This window comes from Dermacentor andersoni, chromosome 4 (genome assembly GCF_023375885.2).
Source record: "Dermacentor andersoni chromosome 4, qqDerAnde1_hic_scaffold, whole genome shotgun sequence".
NCBI classification, from domain to species: Eukaryota; Metazoa; Arthropoda; class Arachnida; order Ixodida; family Ixodidae; genus Dermacentor; species Dermacentor andersoni.
This window is the reverse complement of record NC_092817.1, coordinates 122,057,089-122,068,930: the sequence shown is the minus strand read 5'-3', so window position 1 is coordinate 122,068,930 and position 11,842 is coordinate 122,057,089. Positions and strand designations below refer to the sequence as shown.

Here is an 11,842-nt window from a genome sequence, read left to right as displayed (position 1 = left end):
ACGGCGCCAAAGTACTCATTTGCTGTAGCCATTTATTGTTGATAATTAAAAAGTTGATTACCGTAACTTCGCTAATTACGCACGTAATTGCGGTAAATGATCTTTATCTAGAGGTTGCCAATCCGTACACTCGAATGGTAAGCATAACGTTACCGGGATTTATACTTTTATAATTTAAGAAAGTTGGTGCAACTAAAAAAAAAAACGCCGTGTATAAAGAGGCTCAATGGCATATAATTGATGAAACATACTACAAGTAGCTCGATAACAATCCGACCGACTATTTTAAATGAGTTGTCTCTACGACCATCAGTGATCTTATAAGCGATGGTAAACTCGCCGTCAAAGCAATGCACTCGTTTATCCTTCTCCGTCTGGTCCCAGGAATTTTTTTTTTACTACCCAAAACACACAACACTAATGAACCCGGTCGCCCTATTGTGATAGGCGTTGGAGCTGTCACCGAGCCACCTTCAAGCAATGTCGACAGCCTGATTAATGGGGTCCCTTCTACTTTCTTTTTTCTTTTCTTATCTAAAAGACACCTTCCCCCTCTTAGCCGATATCATTAATCTTAACATACCCGATGACTCGTTGATGGTCACACTGTATGTTGCATCCCTTTGTACTAACATTCCCCACGACAGCGGCACCCAGTCAGTCATTAACGCTTACAATGACTCACCTTTTGACAAATCTGTTGATAGCTTTACTATAGCCATCTTGCTAAAACTCACATTGCAAAAACTCAACTTGCGTCTTAACAATCTTGAATTTGACGGCGTACACTTTAACAAGTGAGCGGCACTTCAGTGAAGACCAGAATAGGTCACAATTACGCTAATATGTGTATGGGACAGCTGGAAAATGAATTTCTTTCAATACGTGAACTAAAGCCGTACGTCTATAAACGCTATACTGATGACATCTGTCTCATCTGGCACCACGGGAAGGTGGAACTTCTGGCTCTTATTGCGGACTTTTATAAGGTTCACACATCCATTTTGTTTTCGCAGTCATACTCACACTTATCTATCTGTTTTTTTTTCTGGACGTCACAGTATCCATGTGCAAAAACAAACTAACTACCACGCTTTATAAGAAACCTATATACTGAAGTTCACCGGTACCTTCATCTTGAATGCAGCCATGTTAAATACTGCAATTCCAACATACCCTATAGTCAGGCACTTCGTTTCAAGAGGCTGTGTTCTCAACACTCCGATTTATTAACAACTGTGACAGGCTCCGCGATGCTCTCATGATGAAGAAGCATCCGCTTCTAATTGCGAATGACGCGGTTAGGCGAGCCGATGCAGGAGACCGCAATGCACTTCTTCGACTGGATAAGCGGGTTGAGCAACGAAGGCATGCTAATTTAGCTTTAACCCAATCTGCATCGATTCGAAACGCTAATGTCATCCTTAAAAAATAAGATCATAACATACACATGCAGAGTAATCGCGTCAGGGACGTATTTCCGGAGCCGCCACGCGCAGTTTACCGACGACCAAAAAATTATGCTAACGTCTTACAGGACAACAAGGCCTATTCACATACGTGCTGTCATCCTTGCAACAAGTCACAGTAAGGTTTGCGCTCACATGGCGACATTGCGGAGTGTTATGAGCACCAAGTCAAAAGGTAATTTGGACTGCGACACGATAATAATAATAATAATAATAATAATAATAATAATAATAATAATAATAATAATAATAATAATAATAATAATAATAATAATAATAATAATAATAATAATAATAATAATCATTTATGTCCACTGCAGGACGAAGGCCTCCCCCTGCGATCTCCAATTACCCCTGCCCAGCGCCAGCCGATTTCAACTAGCGCCGGCGAATTTCCTGATTTCACCGCCCCACTTTGTCTTCTGGCGTCCTCGACTGCGCTTCCCTTCTCTTGGTACCCATTCTCTAACCCTAGTGGTCAAACGGTTATCTAACCTGCACATTGCATGACCTGCCCAGCTCCATTTCTTTCTGTTAATGTCAATTTGAATAGCGGCTAAACGCGGTTGTTCTGTGATCCAAACCGCTCTTTTTCTGTCTCTTAACGTTATGCCTAGCATCATTTGTTTCATCGCTCTTTGCGCGGTCCTTAACGTGTTCTCAAGCTTCTTTATCAGTCTCCAATTCTCACACGACCAATGTTATCTATATGCTAGAATGATCAACGTGAAAGCTACAGTACATTGGACAAACGGAAACCGCCTTTAGATTGTGTTTTAGCAATCATAGATCACGTGCCGCGAGCCTTCCTAATCTTCCGCTAACCAAACATGTCACTATCCCGGGCCACTATTTTGACAAGCTAACCACCACCATGCTTAAATCTGGTTTCAAATCACACCTGGAAAGGGAGGTTCGCGGATCATTTCAAATCCATAAATTTGGTGCCGCGGCGTTTGGGATTAAGAAAAACCCGGGTACATTAACCTCTTTGTACGCGAAATAGAGAACCGTATTCTCATTGTCCTCAGACCAACCAGCTCGTTTGTCATCGCATTGTTTATGCTACGTCGCCAGAATAACTGTTCGTAATACCGACACACATGCGCACGCTTCTCCGCAAACGATTTTCTGGTTGCTGATGTGTCATTTTATTCTATAACCTGGGACGAGTGATGTCCACGAATTATGGTTGTCCCATTTTTGTTAAAAATTGCGTACACACCTTTTTTTGCTAAGCTGTTTTGTAAACCCTGCCTTTATTACATCTGTCGCTCCACGAACCTGTTGTTGCAACCGTCCCGTGGCGCCTTTTTACCACGTTTGACATGTGTAGTGGTGACTCTTCACGGGTCTAAGCACCTTACAGCAAAAATCTGTCCTCTGTCACACTTGTTTCTCTATATTTTTCGTTTTTTTCTTTCTTCTTGCTGTTCTTTAATTTTTTCTTTTTTTAGCCACGTGTCAACTTTTTTGTAAACCCTGTTTCAGTTGTATGTATTGCTGTGTTACATTTGTTGCTCTAGAAACTTGTTCAAACAACCACCCTTTGGCTCATTTTCCTTTCTTTCTTTCTTTCTTTCTTTCTTTCTTTCTTTCTTTCTTTCTTTCTCTTATTACCACCTTTAAGATGTGTACCGCTAATTCGTCACGGGATTACACACTTTACAGCAACAATGTGTCTCCACAATGGATAAGCGCATATGGGGATCCCTTATGCCACGTACGTATTTAAGCACAACGTCTTACCGTTTCATGTATTCCCTGAAGAAGGCCGGACCCCGGGCGAAACGTATAGGAAATAAAGAATCGTTTTATTCGTACGCGCGTCCTCAACCTACATGTGCCTGTTCAACTACCCGATCATGCCAGACTCTCACTATATATATATATATATATATATATATATATATATATATATATATATATATATATATATATATATATATATATATATATATATATATATACATATAACACGAATGCAAAGCACCGTAGGTCCTCTATGTCTTGTTGAAAATAGCGATGACAGCGCATTTTCTTTCTAATACATCGCACTGACCGGTTGCAACGGAAGTTTTCCTCTGTTGCAAATTGTAACAATAAATTGTACTCGCGCTTCGTCGGTCAGTCAGTTTGTAACTCAAGCGCTCGGAACTACAATGCTTGATATGTTTGTTGTCAGCAGTTCTCAGTTATGAAGGCAAGCAAAGATTTAATGGCTGGGCATATCAGTGCACTATAGGTCAGCATACATGCCCTGTCGCAATAACAAACACTGAGAGACGCTGCGGTTTTGCCAATACTGATAATTACCAGCTTAAAAACAGCTAGTCTAGAAACTATAAACCTGGCTTGCTTTTAACCGCAATGAGGGGAAATACGCTTGGCATGTGGCAGGCACAGCTTAGGCAATTTTTCACGTCGATTTTCATGCCGGAAAAAAAAAAAAAATTAACCTTTCGCAGATTGGATTTCGCGCCTTGAAAATTTGCCTGCCAAAACCTCCTGATACAACCAACAGGCGACGCACTGGATGTTAGACGGTATAATAAAGAGAAATGAAGGGCATGACATATGTGTGCGTGTGCGTTTTGTGTGCATTTATGGAATAAAAATGATGCGTTGCGTTGAAAATCAAAATGCATATTTTTTAGTTAACTAAATTTGCGAATATATGAATCTATATTTATAACAAGTTATATGAATTGAAGCAACTGATCTCCCAATATGAATCCACTTTGAACAAATTTTAAACCCAGCAATTTATGTCAATAAGGGCTGTCAAACTTGTGGCGAGAAATGCGCGGTTGTTACACTTACTTTTCGCGCTTACTTTTAAGACCGGTGACTATAAATGTCCCTACTTCCACCGGATGGTTGTTCAGACCTCCTTCAGGTCACTCCAACCGCTGGTACGACCTCCCGGCAGTTTAGATCCTTTCCAGAGCACATGCTGGTTCCAAATCATAACTGTGGAGCGGGGCCGAATGGTATCCACGCCTTCAGCGTTACCACGCGATGGTGCTTCATTAGCTAGACACAGCGCGAGTTTTGAAAATATAATGTGCCTGAGACCGTTGTGCCGCTGGCATCGAGAGCGTGGGGTCTGCAGTCGTCGCTGCCGCTGCGCTGGCGGGTGTGGAGGTCATGCTTCGGGATTCGCGACAGGTTCCGCTGGAAACCGGTTGCGATGCGAAGGTGAGCGCAATGTCGCTAAGCGGGGCGGAAAACACGGCGGCAAGCCTGAAGTAGGCGATGTGACGACTTTATGCAAATACCGCGTTACAATTACGCTGTCATTCACGGGCAGCTGTCTTCGGCAAGTGCAAGGACGACTTCTTTACCGTCGTTCACGTTGGCGGAACGAGAAACTAATTTTTTACTGATCGCTTCCTGCACTCTCGACAAGCAGTGCGCTCCATACCGAACGAGTTGCTTTTCTATACGAATCCAACAACCTCCAAGCAGTCGCATTGCTAGCACGGGGTTATCATTTTGCCGGGGCAGGAAGCGTTCTTGAAAAAAGACAGTTTGTTCTCATCGTCTGCCCCCTTTCTTTTTTTGTTGTTGTTGTTTATTTGCTCCGAACATACTCCGACATACCCTGGATAACGTCAACAGGAACGTTAAAACATGGCGTCTTTTCATTCCGGGTAAGTTTAAGCCACAACTGCAAGAGTACAGGAAACGAGGAATTCAGATAGGTAAGAGATGATGACATCGTGGGGCACTCGGGCGCCTTTATTTGCCTGCAATGAGCGTCTAATCAGGACCGAAGCCCGCGCCTATTTACTTAAGCAGAGTTTAGCCCCCCCCCTGCCTTCTCCGCGAAGCGTCGTCGGAGGCATACCGCAAAATTCTGCGTGTTTGCAACATCGGTAGCGTGGCCGAGCGGTCTAAGGCGCTGGTTTTAGGCACCAGTCTCTTCGGGGGCGTGGGTTCGAATCCCACCGCTGCCAGGAAGTTTTTGAAGTCGTTCAAATCGTGTTTTCTTATGAATTGCAGGGCCGTGCATGACACTGATACAGCTCCGGAATTAATTATGGAATACCCAGCTTGTTCACCCTTCTGGAGCTCATTTGTTAGGTTTCGTTGTAAGGTATAAAAATTCTGCGCAAACGCAAAGGGCAATTCCACAAAGAAAAGACGAGACAAACAGTGGCGCTCACTAACCGCTTTATTCTTCTTACAACGCTTATATGTATCGTTAATCACTTAACCACGCATGCCCACGCAACACAAGCCATAGAAATACGCACGCCATAGCAGAGTCAGTTACCGCAGACGTGCGCAAAATAAACTATATTCAGCTGACTACAGGGAGAAGGATGTATCACTAATAAAGTCATCTGCTTTTTTTCTTTATGTGGAAAGCTTCCAAGGCCAGCTGCGCGTGTTCCTTCATGCTTCTGCCAAGAACAGACATCTCATCAAATCGCGGTTTACAATTGCGGCAAGAATTAAGATGGGCAACAAGATGTGTCCCTTTGCGTCCATTATTATTCCCATTTTGCTCATGTTCCCTAACTCGCTCATTGATACATCGCCCTGCCTGCCCAAAGTGAGTCTTTCCACACGAGAGAGGGAATGTATAAGCCACAGCGGTGGTACATGGGATGTGGGTGATTCCGTGCATGATTTCGCATCTTCGCTTGCTTTCATCGCAAGTCCGGGAGCACAGCTTAGGTAGTTTGTCCGGCGCAGAAAACGTACTTTTGTGCTTAAATGCATAAAACGACGTTTTGTTAGGAAAGTAACCGGAACTCCTATGCATTCCTACGCAATGTTCGGGAATTAATATCTCGAAACTAGTGTCATCCAGACAATTCGTTCCAAGTGGATCCGTCTTGCGAACACCATGGCTAGACTTTGTAAATTGCAATATGGGCCATGAGGTAATTAGTTAAAATTATTCAGCGATTTTTGTTAATTAGCCGATTATGCATTTCAATTTTTTTGCTAGTAATGTCCGCCTCTCCGAGTAGAACAGCTCATGGGCTAGAATTGTGCTATCAGCCACAGGCAATCTTTAAAAATTTTGAAAGCGTTCGCTTAAACAACCGGTATGTGCAAGTACCAAATAATATAAGTCAACCTTGCTTATAAAATAGATTTCACACAAGCTTTGCATTTTTATTTGCTTAGAAATGAGAAAATATTCGGCATACGATTCCTTATTGAAAGTTCATTTTTTCGTCTTCTTTTTAATAGTCTTATTTAATTTGTTTCGAAATTTTTTTCAATTGAACATGCCTTAAGAACTGTCATTTACCCGAAAAGAGAAGGGTTATATACAAAGCACACCCGTAGGGATACATCAGAAAGGGAGCTTCTTCGGTGAAGAAGAAGAAAAAAAAAATATTGAGTCAGCTCAGAATCCTCACGTGATTTGAAAGCGAGAGCATTATGACTTCTCGAATTACTTGGCTACGTACATGATACGCAATGTCATACATTTTCACGTGTCCTTCACAACTCTACCTTAACCCACCTTGCTCTAATTTGTACGAACCATTATCCACCTGAATCTATCTTGCTCTGATTTGAACCACGCTTAATCCACCCTGATCCACTTGATTCCATCTTATTACACTTTATTCCGCCTAAATCTACCTTCATTCACTTTACTCCACCTTAAGTCACCTTAGTCTTACTTGTTCTAACTTTAATTCAATTTACTTCACCCTAATTCCCCTTAATTCACTAATTCACCTTAAGATATATAAATTGCCCATAATTACTACTTATGAACGTTGTGATACCATTTACTACCTTCTGTATTACTACTGACGTCATACAAGGCGCTGATGACGTTCCATTGATTTTTGGCGCCATCCGTTATGGACAACAACGCCGGCTTTTCTTGCCTCTTGGGGCATACAAGTATAATGCTTTAATATAATGTCATAATTCAACCGAAAGATGGCTTCCTCGCTGAAGAAAAATGACCGGCCGACCAGGACGAGCTTTGCTTCAGTGACGAAGCTTTTTTTCCGCGAGAACTGCACGGGTTTGCTTTGTGGCTCAGTGCTATAGTTACGGGCAGACGACTGCATTCTCTCTCTTGTTTCGAAGTTACTGTCACATTGTAGTGGCGGTGAAATTAGCATGACGGTGAGCCCGGGCAGACAGGCAACACTCAAACCTTGTGCTCAAACCACAATGATAGTGGCGAGGGTGTGTCCGCGTTTTATAAGTGCTTCATCGTAGCATCCCGAATAATCACTGACGCTCGCGTAAATTCGAGAATGCAAAAATATATTCGCGACTTGCGCTCAATCTGACCAGACACTCAGCCTTTACCACTGAATCGGCTACAACATACAAAAAATTTCAGATAATCCAGGCACGTGTTGCACCGAGCGAAAACTTGGTGGGAGCGATATTCCGGTGAAATTGGTCGCCGGCAAAAAAAAAGAAAAAAGAGTAGAACATCCATGTGTGACAATGTGTTAAAGCATCAAGATCAAAATCACGTTTTTTTTTCTTCTTTTTCTGCAAGTTCTGGCAACGTTAAGGTGGGTGGAAGCACCTATCTGACCCGCAAAACTCTTCCACGCTCACTAGACAGGGAATGTCATACGTCTCTTGTCTGAAAGAGGTCAACAGGAGATAACCAACTGACGTTCCCGAGCGGTCTGCCGCAGCCGGCCAGATAACAAGCGCGCTTTCAGTGTGTTGACTTATCTGAGAGACTTTGACAGAGGTCGACACCTGGACGAGGTGCGGCAAGGTGGCGCGCCCTGCCAGGTTTTTTGTATGCATTTTCGTTTAATAATAAATTCAGTAGTTAGTGATTGTCGCTGTCGTTCTTTCGAGCAGTTGATCAGTGTAAATGAATGAGCGAATGAATTCTGGGGTTTTACGTTCCAAAACCGTGATTGGACTATGAGGCACGACGTAGTGGTGGACTGCGGATTAATTTTGACCACCTGGGGATCTTTAACGTGCCCCCTATGCACGCGACATGGGTGTTCTTGCATTTCGCCCCCATCGAAATTCGGCACCCATGGGTGGGAATTGATACCGCGGCCTGAGGCTTAGTAACGCAACGCCATAGGCGCTAAGCCACCACGGGCTTTGACGAGAGTAACCCAGCAGGTGCTGTTATTCTTGTGAAAACGGGATAATATTTAACCTGTTTCAAGATTACGGTCCACACTGGATCAAATGTAAGGGATGGCTGCAATTGCTATTATTGCTCCTACTAACTGGTACTGTTTATAGTACTGCTAACAACAATAACTAATTACTTATCGTGATTGCGGGAACAAACGCAAGTTTTGCCATCACCTTCGTGATCGTCATCACATTCTTCTTCGTTTCTCATTTTGTGCTGATGCGACACCAAAAAACAGAAAATGAAGAAAAAGATAGGAATAACGACAAAAAGGGGGAAGTAGGATACCAAAGAAGAAATGTAAATGAAAAAGGCACAAGGACAAATATGAGCTAAGCAAAAATGAAGGAACAGAAAAAAAAAGCAGAGAAGTGATAAAAAAACAAGAAAACAGGAAGAAAGAAGGACGAAAGCAAGACGAGAAAGGAGAGAGAAGGGAAACACGACGAAATGCCCGTTGGCAGCGACTATTTTAATAGCGAAAATCAATCTATTATTCGAACATACAATGCCAGTGTTCTTCGCAAATGTGGCTGCCATTTCGGTGTGCATTGTGCAAATGGTCGTTGACAAAGTAATACGTGTCGTGGCATGTTTAACGGCGACACTAGTTTGTGCCTTTTTTTGTGCTTACTGCTTTAGACGCAATAAAGAAGGGGGCAGGGCGTGCAGCTGCAAAGGAAGTAGGTCGCGGATCGTGCCGGCATGGGCGAAGGCCGATCACAACACGCAGCGCCGCGCGATTTGTCGGTAGCGTGGCCGAGCGGTCTAAGGCGCTGGTTTAAGGCACCAGTCTCTTCGGGGGCGTGGGTTCGAATCCCACCGCTGCCAAAATATTTTTTCAAGCTTGCTTTTTAGTCATATAAACATTCGGGGAGCTTTCTTTCTTGCTTTATCTTCCTTACGGTTCTTTTAAGACACTAAGACTTACACGCGTTAACTGTTTACTTGATTCGCATTTTGCTTTATTACTCCACGTTAACTTATTATGACAGCTATCTGCTGTTATTCTCAGCGAGAATACGGTTTGGAGAGGCGCCTATTTAGGTTAATTAAAATGGCCATTCAGTTTCCTCTCCACTTGTGAATCAAAACTATAACATATAATACACCCTACTTGTGACCTGGAAAGATGCAGTATAATACTAAGAGAAACGAGGTGCTCGCAAGGACTGCATCGTAATGATAATAATCATTACATCACCCCCCCCCCCCCCCCCCCCGACACCACCTACTTTTATGCCAACCTATCGGACACTCTTCTCCCGTGGTGTTACTTAGGGCGGGGAACGGCGCATTGTCAGGCATTCAGTTGCCTTTTCGCCACCCCTTCCCGCAGTACCACTGGATATGTATGCTTTAACTGATGACGAAATAAACCATTCAAACCATTCATTCAAACTTTCAATTACCACTCACACATCCTATGCCGGCTTCAACTTTCCTAACCTCATCGCACCAGCAGACATGATAGGATTTGACATTACAATTTGCCCGCGTGCGCCATTTAGCGAGTTGAGACCGATCTTCACGCACGCACTCACACATCCGCTCAGTACTCTATAACCGCCTTTTATTGTCCCGATACTTCCGTCTTATTGCCCTGCTGCACACATTTGTCAACAAAGTATACCAATTTGAATGTATATTCTTTATTTGCGCAAAAGCAGACGAAAGCATGGCTAATGGGCAGTGTTGTGCAACCTATAGTGCGTGAATTCCAATGCAAAGGCTCTCGTCTAACGAATCAACATTCAGTGAGCAGAAAGGCTAATCGTTAAACGGTTCACTAAAAGGGAAAAAAAAGTAGCTTTCACCTTATTAGTAAATTATGCTTCTGCGATACTAACAACGTTTCGGGAACATATACTGTGCCACAACGACCAGAACAAGGCGACATACTTGGAAATGCGTGACGTCATGCTGACGTATACCGGCGGACGAAGGGGTTCCAGCGCGAAACTGGAGAAGAAAAAGAAAAAGAAAGAAAGGTAAATTTTGATTTATCTATATAGCTAACAATTAGCCTATTGACGTAAAATTAAGAAACATGAAGCTTTGAAGTAATATTCAATAGAGTAGAACATTTTTGGACATATAATTGTGGTGCATATTTGAGTACGGTGAAGCGTGATAGACGGGACAAAGTTAGGCGAGACAGACGGGACAAGCGCTACTGACCGCTGCGAACGATAATGATTAATTTCGCTGCAACAGAACAATGCGCGAAATAATGCTTTAAAATAATGTTTTGTATGTCTAAACTGTTTTGCTTTTGTTTGTCTGGGTTGCCCCGCATGATGTAGTGCTGGAATGAAATTATACAGGGTGTTGTTTTAGCTGTACAAATTTTTTTTAATCATTGCCAATGGCAGATAGCAGAATTCTAACCCTTGATCTTAATTTACTCCATGAGGCGGCCTTCACTTCTACGAGAAATCAAAATGTTCAATTGAAGAATTACGCGTAAATACGCTAATTACCTCTTTAATTAATTACATTAAAGCACGTATTTTCATCTACAAATTGTAGCCCGCGAATTTGCACTGGCGTATTCACCTGGAACCAATTCTCTGGACAGCACCATTTCGGGTATATTCATATTCAAGGTGTCCGTCGAAATGCAGTGGCGTTCCAGTTACTTTTGTGCTTCAACGCACAAAACAGCGGTTTCTTAAAGAAGAAAATAAACGTTATTAAAAAGAATGGCCCCGCCGTTTTGGTTGTGGTGGCCTCAGGCGGCATCTCGAAGTCCTTGGACTCGAGCGGCATCTTTGGCTTGCCGGACGGCCCAGAGTTGGTCTCCCAGCTCCGAACTTTTGAGAGCCGCCTCCCAGCGGCATCGACGCCGACGGAGAAGGTCCCCGGTGGCCATCGCAGTCAGGGCGAGCTCGAGGCTTAATGTACGCTGGTAACGACCGCGGTTATGAACGCGTCGCGAACGGTGGCGGTTTCAGTAGCGCTCTTGCCGGCACATTCTCAGAGCATGTGTAACAGCGTTGCTCTCTGTCCACAAGCTTTACACGCATCAGTTAGGGATAATTCTGGGCAACAGTGGTGTAAGACGGCCGGGCTAGGGCAGGTGTGTGTTCGCAGTAGGCGTAAGCTTACGGCCTCGTTCCTGTTTAATTTATCGTGCGGTGGCGGTAATGTGCGTCTTTCGAGTCTGTGTAGTGTTGGGTGAGGTCTCTGAACGTGGCGATCGACCCAGGCCTATTGAGATTCCTGTTGTTGCTGCGTTTCTGTTGTA

The 11,842-nt window shown here is 43.4% G+C and overlaps 2 non-coding genes across 2 annotated transcripts; both read left to right on the top strand.

Annotated features, from left to right (window-relative positions):
* The first annotated feature begins 5,349 nt into the window (after positions 1-5,349).
* Positions 5,350-5,431, top strand: TRNAL-UAG (transfer RNA leucine (anticodon UAG)). Its single transcript has one exon. It is a non-coding gene; the product is annotated as a tRNA-Leu (tRNA).
* Positions 5,432-9,341: 3,910 nt separating this feature from the next.
* On the top strand, positions 9,342-9,423 carry TRNAL-AAG (transfer RNA leucine (anticodon AAG)). The gene has a single exon. It is a non-coding gene; the product is annotated as a tRNA-Leu (tRNA).
* Positions 9,424-11,842: the final 2,419 nt, after the last annotated feature.